The sequence below is a fragment of the Myotis myotis genome, unplaced genomic scaffold (genome assembly GCF_014108235.1).
Source record: "Myotis myotis isolate mMyoMyo1 unplaced genomic scaffold, mMyoMyo1.p scaffold_m19_p_2, whole genome shotgun sequence".
NCBI classification, from domain to species: domain Eukaryota; kingdom Metazoa; phylum Chordata; class Mammalia; order Chiroptera; family Vespertilionidae; genus Myotis; species Myotis myotis.
The window spans coordinates 79600037-79620710 of record NW_023416324.1 but is presented as its reverse complement, the minus strand read 5'-3'; the positions used below and the strand labels follow the sequence as shown (position 1 = coordinate 79620710).

At 43.4% G+C, this 20674-nt stretch overlaps 1 protein-coding gene across 13 annotated transcripts in view; it reads right to left on the bottom strand.

Moving 5' to 3' along the window:
• The window catches only part of ATXN1 (ataxin 1), a 415455-nt gene that overhangs the window by 366615 nt on the left and 28166 nt on the right, over window positions 1-20674 (bottom strand). The window contains exon 4 of one of the 13 annotated variants that reach the window (XM_036350175.1): window positions 14769-14813. The exons of the other annotated variants lie outside the window; for them this stretch is intronic. The gene's annotated coding sequence lies outside the window, so the exon portion shown is untranslated. The remainder of the gene's footprint in view (window positions 1-14768; window positions 14814-20674) is intronic. 13 annotated transcript variants of the gene reach the window in all.

Below are 20674 nucleotides of genomic sequence, written 5' to 3'. Positions count from 1 at the left end.
AGCGCTAAGGATGTCCTACTGCAGCTAGGCCTGCTCCCCGCTGGCAAGTGGACATCCCCCGAGGGCTCCAGGGCTGCCAGAGGGATGTCTGACTGCCAGCTTAGGCCCAATCCCCCGGGGAGCGGGCCTAAGCCATCAGGTGGTCATCCCCCAAGGGGTCCCAGATTACGAGAGGGCACAGGCCGGGCTGAGGGACCCTCCGAGTGCACAAATGTTTGTGCACCGGGCCTCTAGTCTATATTAAAAGCATAATATGCTAATTAGACTGGACGTCCTTCCAGACGACCTTCCAGACAACCTTCTGGACGAAGCCGTAGTGGTGGGGGCTGAGGCAGAGGCAGGCCTCTAGTCTATAATAATAAAGGCATAATATGATAATTAAACTGGACGTCCCTCCGGACGACCTTCTGGACAAAGCTGGGGCTGCAGCTGCAGGATTGAGGCAGCCACTGTGGCTGCAAGGGAGGGATCCAGCCAGCCACCGTGGCTGGGAAGGCCTACTCTTGCAAGAATTTCATGCATCAGGCCTCTAGTTTTAATAATAAGAGTAAAGATAGAGATAAGGACTCTTAGGCTTACAGAGGTTAAATAACTTACATATAAGGACTCAGGCTTATGAGAGGTTCAATAACTTGCTCAAAGTCACACAACTGTAAAATTGGAAGCAGCCTGACTCTGAAACCTATACCACTTGTTAACTCAAAAATGTCATAACTACCTGTCATCAACAGCAGTAGTTCCCAATATTATTTTTCAATCAAAATTTTTGAAGACTTAGGGCAATAGATATTTTACTCTTAAGATCCACTGGTCAATAAAATATACAATGATCAAAAAGATACCATTAATTTAGTAACACTTTAAATGAACTTTTGGTTGGTAAATCACAGTATCAGCCAGCTACACACAGGATGGGGCAAAAGTAGTTTACAGTTGTTCAGATAGAAAATAATACAATTAACAAATAATAATACAAGAATGAACTCTATGTTTCCCAAACTCACAACTGTAAACCTACTTTGGCCCCACCCTATATATTAGGGAGAAAGCCCCTATTTCTGTGTTAGTGATATTAATTATTAGTCTTCAGACAATGCTTATGTGCATATGGATGTAGGCGCTCCCTTATAAAAAACTACATTCTCCTATGTGCTCTGTAATCTATGTTAGAAACCTCCAGCATTTAAGCTGACATCCTTAGTATGAAATACCATGGGCTCCACAATTTGGCCCCAACCTACCCTTCCAACTGCGTTTCCTGTTCCTCCCTCATCACATACCCTATGTTCTACCTTCAGTGTGGTACACAAGTATTCCAAAACTATTGGACTTCATGCTTAGAGGGCACCAAGCCATTTCCATGGATGCTCTCTACCTGAAGAATTCTCCTTCCTTTGAGATGCAACACAACTCAAATATCCCAACTCTGTGGAGCCATTCCTAATAACACCCCTCCCCCCTCAAGGTACATCCCTCCCTTATATGGTTACAGCCTTCAGTAAACAGTCCCTATCATGACATTTAACACACTGCAAAATAAAAACATGTGCAAATGTCTGACTACTCCTCTATTCCAACCTCCAAAGGGAAGGGTGGTATTTATCCATCAGTGTCCCTAGCCCTTATCCTCATTCCTGGCATACAATAGGTGCTGTTCATAAGATTCATCAGTGCCAATCTGGCTGGTGATTTTACGTGGGAAAGTCAGTTTGGAAATAGCTCCTAACACAAAAGAAGCTTTAGTTCAGTATATTGTAATGACTGATCATCTGTAAACCATAACATTCACAATGTCCTTCCTCTGAAAGTAGGAGGCAAGTGCTCTCACAGGGGGAGTGTGAAGATATGAGTTCAGGTTCTGGACCTCCCACTAACCAGCTCTGTGTCCTTTAGGCAAGTCACATTCTTTCTCTGATCCTCCATTTGCTCACTGAATTGGAGGGGTTGGGAGTACGGTTAGTTCTTACTTGCTGCAATTCCATGATTTGCAAATTCTATAGACCAGCGTTGGCAAAGATTTTCTGTAAAGGACCCAATAGGAAATAATTCAGGCTTTGTTGGCCTACAGTCCCTTTTGTAAATATTCAACTCAATTCTGTGGTTGTAGTGTGAAAACACCCATAGACATTAGATGAATGAACATCACTGTGTTCCAATAAAGCTTTATTTACAAAAAAAAACAAAAACAAAAAACAGGCAGCAGGCTGGATTTGCCTACTCCTGGTCCATATAAATGCCTCCACGTTGATATGCAGATCACAGCATATGATATCTAGATATATAATTCATGGGATATCTATTCCAAAGTCTTCAAGGAACTAATAAGGAGATACACACCACCCACTCCCCTAGCCAGAACTTGGAAATGGGGGAAAGTGACTCCCTAGGCAGAGGTCCATGGTGAGAACAAGATTCAATGGATTAGAACATGCACATCAAAGTCAATGGAAGAAAGCCAAATACCACAGCTGTCCCTTGCTCTAGCCAGCACCTGGTAAATTACATTCATATATTTAAGGAAAGACTGTGTCCCCAAAAGGAGGCATGGGCTGGCTCAGGGAAGTGGAGTCACTAAAGCTAACGTGGGCAGAGAGGGAGGGAAAAGACTATAGCCAACGACTAACATGTTTCTGGGCCCGCTAGAAAATCCACCCTTCTCCTGGAATGAACAGAGCAGCAGACTACTTTAGCTTGATACCACTTAACAGAAACGCATTCCACTTCCTTCTTCTGATTCCTGGCTCACCAGGCAACCACGTGACTCCAGCTAAGATGTTTCTTTAGAAAACATGTGCGTTGTGACTACTGCTGCTACCTGCAGCCAGAGAACAGCAATTTATCAAAGCAAATCAATACAGCAGCTTCCAATTATGATTTACATCCCCATGTAGCTTGATCGCGTGGGCCTGAGAATACTTTAGTGATGTTCTTCACTGTGAATTGGCGTAACGGTGCCAGCTCCGGCTCATGTTACATAGCTCTCTGTGTCTGTGTGTCAAGCCCTAGACACAGACCTGAAGCCATTGCTGGTCGGAGGGACTGAGGGCAGTGAGTCTGTGGAGATCCAGCCCACCTTGTCTACAACACGGCTTCCATACCACCTTCAGCTCTGCTCACTTTCAAGTGATTTCCACAGCTCTTATCAGGGCAAGGAAGCCAAAGAGCTCGGTGCTTCAGGACAACGTTTATGCCTGCATCCCCAGGCATGTATAAAACTAGCACCAGGTTTAAATAATCTGAAAACCAGAGCCAATACTATAAGCACAGCCAATGACCCAGAGTACCAATTAGTGACTGGCACAGTACCACATAAGGTGCAATGTAGTTTACACATGGTTTAAAAAAAAAAAAAAACTAAAATGAGATCAAGAGTCAGTGATGTCCAGAAAATGCTAACCTTTCGCCTTATCAAGCTGAAAAGCAAAGGCTCAGTACTGAAGTCAGAAAAAATTTAGCCACAATAACCTGACAATGAATTTTGCCTATTCACAGGCCTGGGGTAAAATGAAAGAGGGCACCAGAAGGTCAGTGCCTGCTTCTCTAATTCACGCCTGGATGTGCAAGGCCAAAGGCCCCCAGACCAAGGAGGAAATGCAGAGCTAACTGTAAAGGAGCAGGGGAATTCAGCATCTCCTTTCCTGTTAACTGTGACGGGATCTGTTTTCCTCCTGCTGTTCCAGAACTTCTAACCTACAGGTCACGCACATACCCACAGGAGAACCCATGGAGTAAGTGAGGCGCTAGTTCCCAAGGAAAACACTTACTTCCACATTTGCAGCGTGTTCCCTTTGGAAATTCAGTTGCACAGTCCAACTAGGAATCAAATATTACATGCCCGTTGGTAAATTATCAAAATGTAAACCCACAGCTACGGCGGAGACCATCTGAACTGCCAAGAATTTTAACACTGTGATTTTAGTAAGAAAGAACACTTCCCCCCTGCTGTGTAGTCTCCAGCTAGGCTTGCTCTTGCTGATAATATGTTCCTGTGTGTGTGTGTGCAATGCATACACAAAGATGATCGTGCATTTTTGTTCTGAGTTTCTCACGTGGAATGTCCAAGTAGGATTATTGTAAGTGCAGTTATGCAACAAGATAAAAATGTCATTTTTTAAGTATTTCTACCCATCATAATTATGGAGATGGCTTAGCTTCCCTGGATGCTATACTTCCTAGAGACTGTGCATTTAATTTCCCATCACAGTTAGCACAGTGCCTTGCACACAATGCATATACTTAGTAATCATTTGTTGAATGGATGGCCTCACAAAATCAACTCCAATTAAGAGCAATCAACCTTTTGAGTTAATTAATGACATAAGCAAAATGCTACATCATAGAAAACTGTAGTGCTCTATAGTCCTCTATCTTCTTATATAGAAAACTATTAAGTATTTCTACATCAAAGATTCCCAAAGCACCGTAAACATGTGTATTCCCCTATGTCCCCCAAAGCACTGGATGAAAGAGTAACTTTAGTCATTTTGTACGAATTGAGAAATCACCCTTGAATTCATGCTAAATAGCTAAATGTAGCAGCAGACTGTCAAAAGCTGTCAAGTGAAATAATTATTGATTGGAGCATTAAAATTAAAAATGAATGTAGGTTAATAGATGAAGATGGTTTTAAGAAAAAGCATATAATCTAAAACGAGAAAAATCAGACACTGAATCTGCCAATCAGGCCTGTCGGGATCAGAATGAAAGATTTCAAAGGAAACAATGATAATCTTGAAATAAAAATTAACTGCACAGCCGCCTTTGTGACAGCCACGATAACTGAGCCAGGCTCTCCTGATGGCCCACATCCCACTTGCCCTCCCCTTTTTGGACCCTAACATAAATGTAAAGAGCTACCGTGAGAAATTGAAACTGGTGGTCAGCAGCTCTGTGACCTTCATACTAATGCACCACAGTCTCCACTCCATGAAAAACCCTCTCCCTAGATAGAGGTGTATTTATGTTACCCATCTCTAGGCTGACAAAGCTCAAGTGTACATATGCATTGAGCTATAGATTCATACATCTAAATTAATGCCCAACGTCTCCATTTCTCACCGTTCACATGCCCAAAACAGAACTCTCCATGTTACCACCAATGCCCTGGCCTGCTCCTAAACCAGTCTTCCCCTTCTCAGGGAAGGGCATTACCTTCCTGGATTTGCCTGGTAGGCACCATGGCTCCATGGATTTTTGTCTTTCCCTTTCTCCCTATTTCTAATCCATCAGCAAGCCCCATCTGCTCCCGTGTGATACAGAATTGAAACTCACCCATTTCTCTTCCTCTGCATCCCCACCACATCTCGTATGGATTATTGCAACAGCTTCCCTAACAGTCTCCCTGGTTGCTTCTTCATCCACCTACAACCACAGCACCAAAGCCATCTCTTTAAAATGTAAGAGATGCCATCACTCCCTCTGCTTAAACATCCCCTGTAATGGGTTGAATGGTGGAACCCCCCCTGCCCCCGCCCCAAAAGAAAAAGAGGAATTTATGTCCCAGAACCTGTGAATGTGACCATCTGTGGAAAAAGGGTTTTTGCAGATTTAATTAAGTTTAAGGTCGCAAGATGAGATCATCCAGAATTACCAGGTTGGCCCTACATGGCAGTGTCCTTATAAGAGACAGAAGAAGACAAGATACCAACACAGAGGAGAAGGCCAGAAGTGCTGACTCATGCCTCCACACATAACAGTATGGCTTTTTCAAAGTTTTAAAGGATACAAGTTATCCAGAGATTGGGGTGTCGCTCCCACAGGCCAAAGGATGTCTGGAGTCACCAGGGGCTGGAAGAGAGGAAGACTCTCCACAGAGCCTTTGGAGGCAGTGTGGCCCTGCCGACATGTTGACTTCCGACTTCTCAGGAACCATGAGAGAACAAATTCCTATTGTCTTTGGACACCAAGTTGTGGTCATTTGTTAGGGCAGCCCTAGGAAACTAATATAGTTTCCTATCACACTTAGGATAAATTGGATGTCCTCCTGCCTTGAGTTTCAGACCCAGAGGCTGCTTCTGACCCGAGGGCCTTTGCTCCGCCAGTCTTCCTGAATTCTCATCCCTCTCATCTCACCCCCACCCCTCCAACCTTCCAGTGCCGGCTCGTTCACATTACAGAGCTATATGCACAAATGTCAGATCCTGTGACATCCCAGATAAATAATCCCTCTTGCTGCTACCATCACTCTCTCTCCCCTATTTTTTGTCTGGAGATACAGAGCATCTTTACAGGATCACTTGTGGTCTGTCTCCCTGTGAGAAGGAACGCTCTCTGAGGGCAGGACTTCCACCACCTTTGTTCCGCACTCTATCCCCAGTGCACCCACGGAGGAGTCAGTCAGTAAACATCTGACTGCATAAGAATGAAAAGTTATTTTTCTCCCACCCAATCACAAAAGCTTAACTTGAATGTATCATCAAGAGATACTGGTTTCAGACTTTCTGTTATAAGGCAAGCATGCTACTACCATTCTTGAAACTATCTGAAGGTTATAAGCCCCTCCCACTCTCTTCTATTAAAACTCAGTTGATCAAATGTAGCTTTTCCACTTTTGTTATTTGAGTCAAGATAAAAAGCATAGTGTAAAGGCAAGACCCAGATCATTTATCAACCAGCCATGTGACCTTGGGTAAATAATCGCCCTCTTTGAGTCTGCAGAAAGGAATGCTGAGACTTGCTGTGTCTACATCGGCAAGACTGCTACGAGAGCCAATTGAAGCAATTTAGTCTACAAAATATGTTTTCAGATACTGCGCAGGCCAGTTACTGTGCCAGCACCGTGACAAAGCTAGAACCCAGGCAAGAAATGTCTGCCCTATCAAGCATACATGTAAGTGGGCAGTTCTACAAACTGTAAAGTGCTATGCAAGTGTAAAAACATATGTGATCTGTGCTTGAAACACCAACATAACCAGCTTCCCATTTCCAAACCATTCAAGTTTTCCTGCTCTGCATACTTCTTAATACAAATGTAAAGCACAAGACAGTTCTCTGAAGATAGAGATTGGACTCTTTACTCAATCAGTCACATGTCCAAATGTTCCTATTGTCTTGTGCCAAACACTCTCTAATACAGAAAAAAAACAGGAGCTACCATGAACCAGGTGACAGCATCGAGTCATCTTAAAATGTGGACGCTCTAAACCCAGAGATGGTATTTTTTTTTTCTGTATCAAAATAAACTGTGTGTCTGATATGTACCAGGTATGTCTGCAATGCCACTTACCAAGTTCATATGTGGCCATATCATGGACATTTTAAAAAAATATATATTTTTATTGATTTCAGAGAGGAAGGGTGAGGGAGAGATGTAGAAACATCAATGATGAGATAGTCATTGATTGATCAGCTGCTTCCTGCACACCCTCTACTGAGGATTGAACCTGCAACCCAGGCATGTGTCCTGACCAGGAATTGAACCATGAATCTCCTGGTTCATAGATCAACGCTCAACCACTGAGCCACACCCGCCGAGCATCATGGTGATTTTTAATCCAATACAAAAGGTAGCCCATGGCTTGTTTTCTGTAACTCAGCCTTAACATCTTATCCTCAAAGACACCCATATCTTTCAATTCTACATTAGTGGGTTCGTATTTACTTTTTCGGGAGCAGAGAATTCATTGAGGAACTGATAAAAACTGCAGCTCTCGCCACAGAAAAACACTATGATATGGTCACTGGGGAGCCATAGGATATTATGAAAAAATTCAGTGATCAGAAATGAAGAATTCCCAACAACCACCTTGTAATGTCAGTACAGCCTCCTCGCCTGACCAGCCAGTAGCATTTCTCTCCCCTCCTCTGAATGGCCTACAAATGAGGCACCACTGTGCGGTGTGTCATCTCAGCAACTCTGCAGCACTAGCTGAGTGGAGGAAATGGGAGCCGGAGGTAAGGACTCCAAGCACACCTTGCGCAGTTTTCCCACTGTCACTGCACAGTGGGCGGTGCGAACCAGTCTCCAGAGGCGCAGTTCTCAGCCAGGGCCTGCCAGCGCGACAGGGCTCAGAGCTACCAAATAGGAAGGACTGGAAATTGTAAGAGAAAATGGAACAACGAACTTTTACTTTCACTAAAATGTCCTGTGTTTGTGTGGTTTTTTTTTTTTAAATCTGAAATGCACTTATATGTTTGGGTTGTGTAAAGTGATAAGGAAGAAAATGTATTTAAATCGATAAAAGCCAAAGGGCAGTCTAACTACAAACAAGGTGGGGGGGGGGGGGGTTCGTTTTTGTTCAACAAAACTGATTCCATGCATTGAGCCACCTAACTATTGCTTTTCTTGGCTGTGTGTATGTGGGTGCTGACCCACAGTAAATAAGGAAAAATCCAAAATAAGAGAACAATCTAAAATTATACAGAGAAAACAGTCAAATTATAAAGCCTCTGAGTCATCACTGGAACCAAACCTGAGTCTATTCCTGCTTTACCAAACACTATTAATATTTTCTACAATAAAAATTAAGATTTGTCAAGTTTGTTAATGAGTCTAACTTGCTAAAGTTGAGCATATATTGTTTCTTACCTCGCTCTGTGTATCCAGTGTAACAATACTAGTTTTCTACTCTGCCCCAAAAGATCTCTTATATGTAAGAGTTTAAGAAAACACACACACACACAACTATAAGATTTTTTCTTCCAAAGAAGGTACAAAGCGTTTTTACTTAAGAACTTTGAATGTGCATAGTTATGCATAAAGTTGTCTTTAAGTAATGTTGGTATGCTATATTTAAAATACTTAAGCTATGTTCATATAAACATTTATGCAAGCTTTAGAAATAAAGGAGAATTCTACTAAGAATTAAATAAGTCAGTGCCATGATTTATAAATTATTTCAACTTAATATTCTAAACTTTGAATTCTTCAAAGTAGTTTTTTCAATAGAAGAGAGCATTCCTTCAAGAGAAAAAGTGGAATACTATATTATTTTTCTTTCCTACTTTAAGACCTCAGGTTTGCCATCTCTAGGGAAATTTAAACTTTATAAAAGATGTATATGTTTAGAATACTTTAAAAACCAATCTATCTTTTTTAAAAATATGTTTTTATTGTGTGTGTGTGTGTGTGTGTTCTGTTTTGTTTTTGAGAGAGAGAGAGAGAGAGAGAGAGAGAGAGAGAGAGGACGGGAGAGGGATAGAGAGATGGAAACATCAATGAGAGAGAAACATCAATTGGCTGCCTCCCACACACCCCTACTGGGGATCAAGTCTGCAGCCCAGGCATGTTCCCTGACCAGGAATCGAATCTGGGACCTCTTGGTTTCTGGGTCGACACTCAACCACTGAGCCACACCAGCTGGGAGCAATCTATCTTTATGCAGTTAAAGGAGCTCAATTACTTACAGTCAGTTTAGACATAATTTAATACTACAAATCAACTACAAAAATTAAGCTACATTTATTACTCAATCCTAAAAGAAGGACCAAGAGAAAAAACTCAAATACAATCTTTATACATAAAATAAAATTGTGTTATGTATCATACTTTAGTTAAGATTTTTATTTTTAAATCTAGCAAATTTCCCTGCGTAGGCTAAGTTTCCTTGAGCTTTTCTGGACAAATTCCCTGCATTCAACAGAATAAGTTCCAATGTTTATTCAGAAAAGAGGCTCTGGAGCATTAAGATAATTATACAATTTTAACTTCTAAGTATATTTTTTTTAAATTAATAACTTAGTGTACTTCCTTGCATAGAAGAAAATTTAAATTACAAAGAATCTGACTTTCAAAAATCCTAAACCCAAAAGTCATTAGAAAATAGCCCATGAGCCAAGTAGTTTCACTAAATATTTATCACAGCATAACATTTCTATAATATGGACGTGCCTGGTTATCGTGCAATTTCATAGTCATGTCCATTTTTATTCCACTGTTTTTTAGCATAAAACTAAAGCATGTCGATTCTGGTACAAATCATAAAAGAGACTATGAGGGAAGTTCAAAGTAACCTCAAGCATGATGACTTCATGTTCAAAAGATTTTTCTCATGGTAATAACATTTAAATCTTTGCCCCTGTCTGACTCACATGCTTCAGCCTGGAAGTTTAGCCAAATGAGCTATCCCAGCCAGGTGAGGAAAGAACTTCCTTGTCCTAAGCACAAAGTGAAAGGTCAGTCCCTCTCAACTTGGCAGGCTAAATATGGGCAGATTTCACAAGAAATTGACACAAGTATGGAGGGGGGAAAAATTCCTAGCCCCAATTCCTCAGTTGGAATCTACAGAAAATTCATGAAATCTCAGCAAGTTCTCTAAGTGTCTTTTTTTGTTTGTTTCTGTTGTTTGTTTTGTGTTGTTGTTGTTGTTGTTGTTGATAATGCTCACCAGAGGATATTTTTTCCAATTATTTTCAGAGAGAGTGGAAGGGAGGGCGAGGGAAAGAGAGGAGGGGGGGAGAAAGACAGAGAGAGAGGGAGAGAGAGAGAGAGAGAGAGAGAGAGAGAGAGAGAGAGAGACAGAGACAGAGACAGAGACAGAGATTGATTCAATATGAAAGAAACTAATGGATTGTTGCCTCCTGCCCATGCCCCAGCCGGGCTGGGGATAGAACCTGCAACCCAGGCCTATGCACCTGACCAGGAATCAAACCCAAGACGCCTCAGTGCTTGGGCCAATGCTCCAACCACTGAGCAACACCGGCCAGGACTTTAAGGTGTCTTTTTGATTTATGGGAAATCCAAAGCCCCAAGTTTCCTTCCAAGCATGTATGGTAACAAAGGAGCTGTGATATCCTTCATGACAATGGCCTCTACCCATGTCAATTGTTCATTGCTGGGAGACTATCCAGTTTACTCCACCACAATCATAGCAAGCTACCCCACGAATAGGGTAAAAGTAGTCACTGAGCTAACTATTTACAACCTTGCTCTGATATAAAAATTCCAAAAACTTCTGGGACCGACCAGGGTTGTACACAGATGTGCAGTAGTCGAGCAGCACCTGCTCTTAGCACTGTGCTGATTCAGGTCTTTCCGCCAAGATCCAGGCCCCTGCATTATTCCCAGCCCCATCAGAGGAAGACAAGAACTGGAGAAGTTCAGACCAACGTGGGGTTCCCAAACATAACTCACTTTAGTAAGTCAAAACTGTCAACTAATTACAGTCCATTTCAGAGGTCGGTCAGGTGACTAAAAATAATGACTAACATTTTAAAGAATGAAAGTGGCTATGTTTTACACCACAAGCCCATGGATAATTAAAATGAAAAGCACATTTATTTCTTCTTGCTTTAAATGGTGTATGTTGCTTGTATCTGTTAGACATTGGACTCCTTCTCTAGAGCCTTCTTAAGGATGAAAGCAAAATTTTCTGTTTATTAAGGGCTCCAGAATTGCTGTTTATTACTCCACTACTGCATGTTTTCATTCCAGAGGCGTGTGATTGTTAATTTGTTATTGTGAGTTTCTTACGGAGTCAAAACATCCAGAGCAAAGCATGAACTACACACAGCAGTAAAGGCTGGAAAATCTCTTCAAAGAAATGGAAATGACTCACTGCCTAAAGATATGGAGGCCTAAGAAATACTCTTTTCTTTCAATTCATGGTAAATTTGTTCAGCTAAAACAAACAAAAAAAAAAAACAGTTTTCAAATCAGAAACCAAATTCAGAAAATTGGTTGATATATCCTGTGAAAAGTATTTTTGAGCTATTTTTCTTCCTTCTCTGGTCAGTGAGATCAATTGTCACTTCTACTCAGGGTACACATTCTGGCTGGTACCTACTCTCACACTCTCTCCAATAGTATGTACACCCTGATAAGGGAGGGAGAGACTCACCTCTATACAAATTGACTATATTTAGTCCATGTTTCTCTACACCTTTTTATAAAAAGAGGGGAAAACCGTCAAAATAAAGCCTAAGCATTTCTAAGAAAAAAAAATCAATAAATATAGATCTTTTCGATCAAGTCAGATCCAAGTACACAAAGAGCTAATCCACATGGGCAGGAAGGATTGGTAAATATTTGCTAAATAAAGGCAGCTGATATTTCTCTACCCTCTCGACCTCTTGTCCTCCAGTCCCCCTCCCCACAATACTCACATGAATTTTCTTTTTGGACATGAAACTCTAAACACTGGATTAGGATGACACACTAGGAGGGAGTTTCTTATACTCTGTAGTGTAAACTATAAGAAGTTAGAAGGGTTTCCACTAATATTAAGAGATATTTTAATGTATATCTTTTTTTCTAATATTTTTTACTTATTTTTTTAGTGAGAGAGGAAGAGAGAGGGAGAGAGGGAAACATCAATATGAGAACGAACCATTGATCCGCTGCCTCCTGCCCGCCCCCTATTGGGGATCAAGCCCACAACCTGGGCATGTGCCCTGACCAGGAATCAAACCAGCAACCTTTCAGTGCACAAGACAATAGCCAACCAACTGAGCCACACTAGCCAGGGCTTAATGTGTATCTTAGTGTCACTGCCAAACTGAATCAGAAAACATCCAATTTTGCAGAATTCTTTAAGAATGATGCCAAGTATCATTTTAAATGCAAATTACTAAGACCTCTTGAACCTGATTATGTATGACAGAGAGTAATTTCTTAACAGGGTCCTATTTCAGTTGGATTTCCCAAGAGTTCAAGCAATATGGAGCCTAATTAGACAGTGAACATATTATGTCTTAGATCTGAACTAGTATAACAAATAATATTTCAAAAGCTATTTTTTTTTTTCAGAATGTGATATCAATTTGAAAAAAAATACTACCTTATTACCAAAACTTCTCTATTATGAAGTCACTGCTGTGGTGTTATTATATGTACAAAGACGGTTACAAACATAAATAAGTGGCCAGATTCTATTCCATATCTATTTTTCTCTTTTTCTCCCTTTTCCCTTCTCTAATAAATTAAGATCAGTTTGAAATCTTTCATTAATTGTTTAAAAATTTCAAATATCAGTAAAATAATAAATAGATGCCTTCAAAATGATATAGGAGCAATCGATTTTGGATCTGAAAATAGATATTAGGGAAGAGGAATAAATGAAATGTACAAGTAATTCCGAAGTAAAACTTGCTGAAAATTTCAACCATCATATATATCAATTCTCCTAACATCCCAAAATATGCATATACATGCTCAGTAAATTGGGTTCAGGCAAGATACCTAATATGAATAAGAAAAAAATCCAAATTATAAACTTTTAAAAAGAAATATAAGTTTAAGTCTCTTAAATACTTACAGAAAAACTTCAAAATAATAAACTACTTAATGAATGGACTATGAAAGCTTATATATTTATATAAGCCTATATATTATTTACATATTTATAATTACATATAATTAATACAATATCCTATCTAATAAAGACAAAAAAGGTAATTAACCATACCTCCGCTATGCTTCCCATTGGCTAATCAAGTCGATATGCAAATTAACTGCCAACAAAGATGGCGGCCGGCAGCCACGCAGCTGAAGCAAACATGAGGCTTGCTTGCTCCAGTGATGGAGGAAGCCAAGGTTCCCCGCATGCCATAGCCCAGCTCTGAGCTCCGGAAGCAACAATGTTTCAATTATAGAAGCTAAACAAACCCCAGATACCTGCTTTCAGCCAGCCGTGGCCATGGAGCTGGGAGCGCCAGTGACAGCAACAATGTTTCAATTATAGAAGGTAAATAAATCCCAGAATTAAAAAAAAAAAAAAAAAAAAGGAGAGGCTGGGAGCTTCAGTGGCCTGCCAGCCTGAAAACGGCCCTCAGGCCCTCACCCAGACTGGCCAGGAACCCTAGTGGGGACCCCCACCCTACAAGGAGGGTGGCCAGCCTGAAAACAGCCATCAGCCCCTCATCCAGGCTGGCCAGGCACCCCAGTGGGGACCCCCACCCTGAAGGGGGTGTAACCAGCTGCAAACAGCCATCAGCCCCTCATCCAGGCTACCCAGGCACCCAAGCGGGACCCCCACCCTCCGGGAAACCCTTCAGGGCAAACCAGCCAGCCCCCACCCGTGCACCAGGCCTCTATCCTATATAGTAAAAGGGTAATATGCAAACTGACTCTAACAGCAGAAAGACTGGGAATGACCAATCACTATGACACACACTGACCACCAAGGGGCAGACGCTCAGTGCAGGAGCTGCCCTCTGGTGGTCAGTCGCTCCCACATGGGGGAGCTCTGCTCAGCCACAAGCCAGGCTGATGGCTGCCAGTACAGCGGTGGTGGTGGGAGACTCTCCTGCCGCCTCAGCAGCACTAAGGATGTCCGAATGCAGCTTAGGTCTGCTCCCCACTGGCAAGTGGACACCCCCCGAGGGCTGCTGGGCTGCCATAGGGATGTCTGATTGCCATCTTAGGCCCAATCCTCCAGGGAGCAGGCTTAAGCCATCAAGTGGTCATCCCCCGAGGGGTCCCAGACTGCGAGGGGGTACAGGCTGGGCTGAGGGACTACCCCCCTGAGTGCACAAATTTTTTTGCACATAAAACAATCCTATCTAATAAAAGAGAAACATGGTAATTGGCGTACGACCACTACCCTTCCCATTGGCTAATCAGCAAGATATGCAAATTAACTGCCAGCCAAGATGGAGGCCGGCAGCCAGGCAGCTTGAAACTAACATGATGCTTGCTTGCTGCAGTGAGGGAGGACTCCAACGTTCCCCGCCTGCCTTGCCAGCCTCTGAGCCTGCAGTTTAAGAAACATTGTAACAAATATAGAAGCTAAACAAAACCCCAGAAACCTGCTTTCAGTGAGCCCGAGCCTGGGATCTCAGAGCTGGAGTTATACATTGTTTCGATTATAGGACCGAAACAAACCAGATACCTTCTTTCAGCAGCAGAGGCCTCAGAGCTGGAGCCAGAGCTAAAGCTGGTCCAGAATAAAAGAAAAAAAAGAAAAAAAGGATCAGTTGGGAGCTTCAGTCGGCCTGAAAACAGCCCTCAGCCCCTCACCCAGACTGGTCAGGCACCCCAGTGGGGACCCTCACCCTGAAGGGTGTGTGACCAGCTGCAAACAGCCATCATCCCCTTACCCAGGCTGGCCAGGCACCCCAGTGGGGACCCCCACCCTGATCCAGGACACCCTTCAGGGCAAACCAGCCAGCCACACCCATGCACCAGGCCTCTATCCTATATAGTAAAAGGGTAATATGCCTCCCAGCACCGGGATCAGCGGAGCCGCGAGGCCTCCTCAGCGTGACAGGGGGCAGCGCCCAAACCCCCTGATCACCCTGTGGCTCTGTGTGTGACAGGGGGCGGGGCCACAACCTCCCTATCCGCCCTGCTCTGTTCGTGACAGGGGAAGGCGCCCCAACCCCCTGATCAGCCCTGCTCTGTGCCTGATAGGGGGGAGCTCTCCAACCCCCTGATCACCCTGCGGCTCTGTGTGTGACAGGGTGCGGCGCCTCAACCCCCTGATCGGCCCTGCTCTGTGGGTGATAGAGGGTGGCGCCCCAACCCCCCCCCCCCCACGGGCCCTGCTCTGTGTGTGATGTGGTAGAGCCATAACCTCCCCATCGGCCCTGCCCTGAGTGTGAGAGTGGCGGTGCCCCAACCCCCTGATCAGCCCTGCTCTGTGCATGACAGGGGGAAGCTCCCCAACCCCCCGATTGACCCTGCTCTGTGCGTGACATGGGGTAGCACCGCAACCTCCCCATCGAGTGTGACGGGGCAGTGCCCCAACCCCCCAATCGGCCCTACCCTGAGCGTGACTGAAGGTCGCATCGCAACCTCCCAATCTGCCCTGCTCTGTGCATGACAGGGGAAGGCACTCCAACTCCCCAATCGGCCCTGCTCTGAGCCCGACCAGGGGCTGCACGTAGGGATTGGGCCTGCCCTCTGCCACCCGGGAGCAGGCCTAAGCCAGCAGGTCGTTATCCCCAAGGGGTCCCAGACTGCGAGAGTGCACAGGCCGGGCTGAGGGACCCTCCCTCCCCCCTGAGTGCACAAATTTTTGTGCACCGGGCCTCTAGTCTATATAATAAAAGCCTAAGTGACCATTATGATGGAACAACCAGAATGACTGGTCGCTATGATGCACACTGACTACCAGGGGGCAGACGCTCAATGCAGGACCTGCCCCCTTGTGGTCAGTGCGCTCCCGCAGGGGGAGCACTGCTCAGCCAGAAGCCAGGCTCATGGCTGGCGAGTGCAGTGGCAGTGACAGGAGCCTCTCTCGCCCTCGTGGCAGCATTAAGGAGCAGTGAACCGAGTGGTAAGGAGCAGAAAGCAGGTGGGTGGTAAGGAGCGAGGGGTCCCAGACTGCGAGAGGGATGTCTGCTGAGGGTTCCCAGTCTGCAAGAGGGCATAGGCCAGGCTGAGGGACCCCCTCCTGCCAGTGCACGAATTTCGTGCACCAGGCCTCTAGTAATATATAAAATAGGAACTTCTAAAGTGCTTTCTTATACATTGATATACTTATATAAATTTATATGTTCATATTATATATATTCATAATTGTATAAGAAACAACATACAATGCGTAAAATAGAAACTTCTTTATTTAGTTTTATTATTGACATTATTACAGATGTCTCCCATTTTCTCCCTTTTTGCCCCCCTCCACACACACAACCTCCCCAATCCAGCTCTTCCCCATATTATTGTTCATGTCCTTTGGTTATACATATATGCATATATGTTCTTTGATTAATCTCTTCCTGCCCCCTCCTCCCTAACACCCCTTCCTCGAGGTCTGTTATTCTGTTCCCTGCTTCCATACCTCCGGCCTAAAATAGGAACTTCTAAAGTGCATTCTTATATACTTTTCCTTTCTTTTCTACTCATAACATTGACTAGTCTGTGATATTATTTGTATTACTTTTTAGCATAGAAAATATTTTTAATAAGCAAATTTATTAATATAAACTCAGACATGAACATGAATCCAAACTATGTATGAAAGGATCAAAATTAACAAAATGTGAAAAATTAATCATATAGACAGTTTCCTCCATTTGCCAAGCAGGGATGTACTGAGCACAAAATGACTTCAGCCACAATTGGGCAACTTCAGACTACATTATTTCACTCACTGCACACATAGTTACTCATCATGTCCTACTCTACAATGATGGAGCTGCATGGGAAAATGTAGTCTAGACCTTCACTTTATCCTAGAAGCTCTGAGGATTAGAGAGAGCAAATGCCTTGAGCACAATGCGTTTATTAGAGAGGAGAGCAGGTCCCCTCCCTCCCCGCTCCTTGCTCTTTCCGCCTCACTGCCCTCGATGCTAAGAGGGAGCAAGGGCCTCACTCACCTGGAGGATGTCGGGAGTAAAACATCTGATAAACAAAAGGAAGCAGCAGTGACCTGATAAAATGATCTGTGCAGACAAGTACACAAGAATGCAGGGCAGTACAAGGCAGATTCGTTTGGGCTGAAATAGAGGTGGAAACACCTTTCTGCTCTGGTGGATGGAAGGCTCATGTTGGTCATTCATGGTGGATCAGAATGTGATGAGGGGAAGGCAGAGGGGTTAGAGAACACCAGGAACAAGCCCAGTGGTCCGAATAAACATGATATGTACAGGCAAAGTCTGAGACTGAGGGTAGAAACCAAGCTTTGTTCATACTCTCTATAAGCCTTGGTCTTCCTCTCACCAACCACTGGACCACCATCTCCCATACACCTGGTACCTTGCTGTAAATGCTACACAAATCTATATATATAAAAGCCTAAGCGACTGAATGACTGAGCGACTGAACAGCTGGTCGACCAGTTGCTATGACAAGCACTGACCACCAGGGGGCAGATGCTCAACGCAGGAGCTGCCCTCTGGTGGTCAGTGTGCTCCCACCGTGTGAGTGCTGCTCAGCTGACCAACGGGCACCAGACGCCCCGCTGACAGCTGGCGAGAGCAGCTGAAGTGGTGCAAGCCTCTCCTGCTGAACGGGCTGTGGCAGCAGCAGGTGCAGCGGGGCTGGGATGAGCTGGAGCGAAGCAGAGCCTGGCCCAGGCTCTGGCTCCTTCCCGGCTACTTCGCACACTACTACATCCCCCGGGGGATGTTGGACTGCTGCGGGGATCAGGCCAAAACCAGCAGCCCGACATCCCCTGAGGGGTCCTGGATTGTGAGAGGGTGCAGGCCAGGCTGAGGGACCCCACTGGTGCACAAATCTGTGCACCGGGCCTATAGTAAATTATAAAACTCAAAGGAGAACAATAATACAATCATAGCAGGTAAGTGCAAAGCACATTTACTAGGTACCAAGTGTTCTTATAAGTATCTTACAGATATTGATTTATTGAAACCTTTCACTGATTATACTAGTAATCCCCTTTTCAGATAAAGAAACTGAGGCACAAAGAGGGTAAGTGACTTAGCCAAGCTAGGAAATGGCAGGCTCATATTCAAATCACAAGAGATACCAAATTATGGTAACTGACCACATGAGCATAACCTTCCAACAAGTCTGGAGTAGCTTCAGAATAGTCTGGCACCCCCTTCCTCATCACCCAGCTTTCATTCCTTCTGGTTCTCCTTCTGACAATTCAGTCCTAATTGCTAAGAATTCTGAAAGCTGCTGTCACACCTAAAGGAATACTTCTCCAAATGGATGGTTCTTTAGGTACCACTGCAATCCAAACATAGTGGACATCTGAGAAACCTTGAGACCAACCTTTCTATAGAGTGATGGCTGCCACCTGGCAACTGAGATGGATTTGAAAAACATCCTCCCTTACTGTACCAAGTATCTGGTCACAGAGTTTGTTATCAGCAGAACTAGCATTAAAAACTATGACCTTTTCCTTTCTCTCTCACACCCTTATTCCCTGCCCCTCCCCCCGAAAGGTGTATATTTATATTTTTTGCAAAGCAGCCAAAGGAAAACATCAACAGGAGCCTTCCTGTGGGATTAGCAGTGAGTGCATTCAACGGCTGGACGGAGAGAGCAAAGAGAAAGTGAGTCATGAATACTGTGTTAAACCTATAAGCTTGCTCTGAGATGTTTTCTCTTCTACACTTGGAGCTGTTGCCTGTACTCAGCCCAAAACCCCATCTGAGACTGTCAGTCGGGTTCTCAATAACACGAAAGCTCATAATCTTTCATTCAAATTGTAGGCATTTCAACTTGTAGTACCTATGTCCTTTTTACAACAATGTAACTTCAATGAAGCAATAACTGCAATGGCTTGACCAGGGAGAAGTGGTTTGGCCCGATTTTGCAATCTAGCAATTTACCCCTGGGGGAGGTCTCCAAGTTGGGGGACTCATCAGAATTGCTTCACTTCTGCGATTTTCAACCTTTTTCATCTCATGGCACACATAAAACTAATAACTAAAATTCTGCAGCACACCAAACAATATAATTTTTTGCAGATGTGACCCAAAAAATAGGTATAATTTTTATTAATTTACACTGGACAGCTATTATTGTGTTGGCGGTTGTCATTTTTTTATTTGACAATCTAAGGGAAAGAGGTCAGTGCCCCTGACTGAATAGTCAGGCATTGCATGGTTTAAAGATTCTTGAGGCACACTGGTTGAAAAATCGCTGGTTTACTAAGATCCCACAGGCTCATGTGAACAGGTAGAGCTCTGGGTGTCCCCAATTAAAAGCCCCTTCTTTTGATTATCAGTTGCACTGGTTAGATTTTATTTTCTCCTGTGGATTCTGGCTCTCCCAACTGCACCCTGATGCACCAGGAAGGGTAAACAGGTCCTTTGAACGTAAGGACCAAGAGCTTAACAGTGTGTGTGGCACATAGTAGGTGCGCAATAAACATTGATTACTTTTCTTCCTTTCTCCCCAAAATAAATTAAAAAAAAAAAAATTCAGATCATCTCAGGGGTGGTAATAGATTAGAAAGAAATAAATTTTTAAAATAAATAGCAACTTGGAATTTCCTTTAAAACAATAAAATTCAATGTCAGTGTATATTAAATGATTAATTTCAATTTGTTACTGCATGATTGCAATTTAAATTCTAAAATTCTAAGTAAAAATCCCTCGACAGCCAGAACTTACATAAAAGGATGTATGAACACAAAGTTTCTGAAGTAAAACGGTAATTCTAAAAAATATGGTAAGAGCATTACAAGAAAACCCCCCACCTTCCCTAGGAAGACATGTTATTAATAGTACCCTACGTGAGGCACGCTTGCATTCATGCCCACTGAGCTTTTCTAATGAAATGTGCCCTCAAGTTCTCCTTTTGTTGTGAACTTCAGCTATTGCCTTCCCACTGGCTATACATAACCACACATATCTTTCAGAACCTAATGGAAGCATGGAGAAGTTAACATGATTTATTCAAGGTCAAATCTCAAGTCAGTGGAAAAGCCATTAATACCGCCCTGGGCCGCTGAGGGTTCTGGGTGCTGGGCCACACTGCAGGGTGAAGTTTTAACTTTTCATTGCTGTTTTCAAAATTCCCTTGAGTATTTAAAAGCAGCTCATGTTGACAAGATAGAAGGAAGCAGCTTTTAACCGATGTCATTAACACTGCACAATTTCACATACCTAGACCTATCACACATGCCAATTCATTTTTAACATATGCATTTAAAAGTCTCTTAAAGACACTGTATAACTGACTTAAATACATATATGAATGGGAGGAGGTTTAGTAGCCTAAACTATACCCTATGTTTGTTTGTTTCATTAAATGCAGCTGAATCGCTATGCAGGGTAAGCAGTTTGTGCAAACAGAAATGCTCTGCATTTAAGAGCTGCACTAGGCTGCACTAGACACCCCCTCTAAGATAAGACCCGCATGAACAGTAC